This window comes from Silurus aristotelis (genome assembly GCF_946808225.1).
Source record: "Silurus aristotelis genome assembly, chromosome: 4".
NCBI lineage: Eukaryota > Metazoa > Chordata > Actinopteri > Siluriformes > Siluridae > Silurus > Silurus aristotelis.
In genome coordinates this window covers 35266295-35268794 of record NC_139577.1, presented here as the reverse complement: position 1 = coordinate 35268794, position 2500 = coordinate 35266295, and the positions used below count along the sequence as shown (strand labels likewise).

Below are 2500 nucleotides of genomic sequence, written 5' to 3'. Positions count from 1 at the left end.
TGAAGGAATCTGAATGCATGACATTTACAATCAAAATACAGAACATTTTTACTGTGCAAATTTCACAAACAACTACACAATGTAAACAATCCCCTTCTACTATAACTGCAACGTTTAGACTTCTTTAACAACTGAACAGCCTGCAAATATATACTTAAACAAATAAATAGTGTGCAACTTGCTTATTATTCATAATAATATTCCTTCAAGTTCACGCTCAGGTAAACTGCACAGTATTCAGGTAAGTCTTGGTGAAGACTCTTTACCAACTGGACCTTCATGAAGGTGACTTGCGGTAATATGGGTTTTGAGGTACACACACACATTCCAACAAATAAATAGTAAATCAAAAGTTTGCAGCTTGTATTAGTGATGGTATTGTTGAAAAACCAGGTGCAGTAAACAGTAACCTGGTAGTGAAAATATCAGTGCAGCTTGTGTTGCAGGATTATTCTGTAGCATAGAAACAATATTTACACGTTTTAACCTTTTATAGACGAGTTACAGAAATAAGGCATTTCATTTCCCATGCTGCCACCAGTGCTGAACGCTCTCTCAGATGGAGCTTTGGTGTCAGGGATACAGAAATACTGCTAAGCTAGCTTTGCAATGCAGGAGAAATTTGTCTGGTGGCATCTCCGCCAGTCCAAAGAGTCTGCATCACTGTTGACATCTGTGGTCTGTAAGTAGGCTCTCAGCTCCATTTTGATGCTTTCCTCCTCTGAGACTGTGTCCACTGCAGGAGATGCTGACCTGGCAGCTCTGTATTATGTGTAAAATGTATGGTCAGCTGAGTATCATTCTCTTCCTCAGCAAGAAAGGATGTGTTGAAGAGATTGAGTACTGTTGTTTTTACAAAACAAACTTGTACTAATTTAAGTGTTTCATGAAGATAAAGGTCTTTACCCGTTGATGAAGATAGTCAGGGACTCCACTGTTCAGACATCTAGGGGAAGTTCATTCCACCACCTCGGTGCCAGAACAGAGAAGAGCCTTGAAGTATACTTACCTCTCATTCTGAGAGAAGGTGGTACCAGTGGAGCAGTGCTGGAGGATCTCAGACAGCGTGGTGCAGTGTGAGATGTGATGAGGTCACTGAGGTAAGATGGTGCTGGTCCAGTTTTGGCCTTGTAGGCATCATCAGTGTTTTGAATCTGATTCGTGCAGCTACTGGAAGCCAGTGAAGGAGCAGCAGTGGGGTGGTGTGGGAGAACTTGAGCAGATTGAACACAAGACGTGCAGCTGCGTTTTGGATCATTTGCAGTGGATGAAGCAGAGAGTTGCAGTAGTCGATTCTCGAAATCACAAGAGACTGAAGCACCTGGGCAGCCTGTGTGGACAGAAATGGTTGAATCCTTCAAATGTTGTGAAGAAGAAATCTACAAGAACGAGCCCCATTAGTGACATGTGGGAAGAAGGACAGTTCGTTGCCCATTACCCCAAGGTTACGAGCAGTGGCTGAAGGGGAGAGCAGAGAGTTATGCGGAGATCTTGACCTGGAGATAAATCACCTGGGATGACCGGCAGTTTTGTTTTGCTGGGGACTTTAGGTAAAGGACTTTTGGACTTTAGAGAGTAAAGTACAGTTTGTATCATCATGTGACGGGATCCCCACATGCTTTGTAAGACACAGTACATCCTGAGCAAGAGCCAGGTTCCTCCTTTTCGTCCAAGAGTATAAGAAGGCCGACACAATACTGCGCGTTGTATCTATCTTTCCCACCTCCCTCTGAAGCACATGAAGCAAGATGAAAAATAATCTCGTAGGACAAGTCATGCATTTATGATGATGATGATGATGATGATGATTATAGACATAAAACAGAAATAATTAATTATACATGTTAATATAATTTGATATCTTCTTCTTCTTTCGGCTGCTCCCATTAGGGGTCGCCACAGCGGATCATCCGTCTCCATACCACTCTGTCCTCTACATCTGCCTCTTTCACACCGACTACCTGCATGTCTTCCCTCACCACATACATGAACCTCCTCCTTGGTCTTCCTCTTTTCCTCCTACCTGGTGGCTCCATCCTCAGCATTCTTCTACCAATATAATTCATGTCCCTCCTCTGTTTAATACAATTTAATATAATAACAATGAATTTGCAACATCCAATCTTCACTTATAAACTGTACCGTCAGGCTCGTATCTGCTGAGAAGTGAGGGATGGTCACCAGGTCTACTTCTTGCTTGGCTCTGTGCTTTTGGTACAAGTTGGGATTGCTGTTTGACTGAAGTATTTTTGATTCTGTATAACGTATCTGGGATCCAGTGTCTTGGTCATCCTCCTAAAGCAGTCTTTCTTCAGCGGGACCATGTCTTTGACTAGATGGATAGTGATGGTTTATATTCTCGATCCACCGTTTGCTTGTCTTGTTGTAGGCAGTCCTGCTAGCAAACACACAAGTGACATCTGACTCGACTTGCTGATGTGGAGGACGCTGATCTTAGTTTTATGCATTCTTGATATTCTAAGACTATTTTGCAGCTAAG

The 2500-nt window shown here is 42.6% G+C and overlaps 1 protein-coding gene across 7 annotated transcripts in view; it reads left to right on the top strand.

The window, feature by feature from the left end:
- The window catches only part of uso1 (USO1 vesicle transport factor), a 73887-nt gene that overhangs the window by 7309 nt on the left and 64078 nt on the right, over positions 1–2500 (top strand). The gene's annotated exons all lie outside the window — the stretch shown is intronic.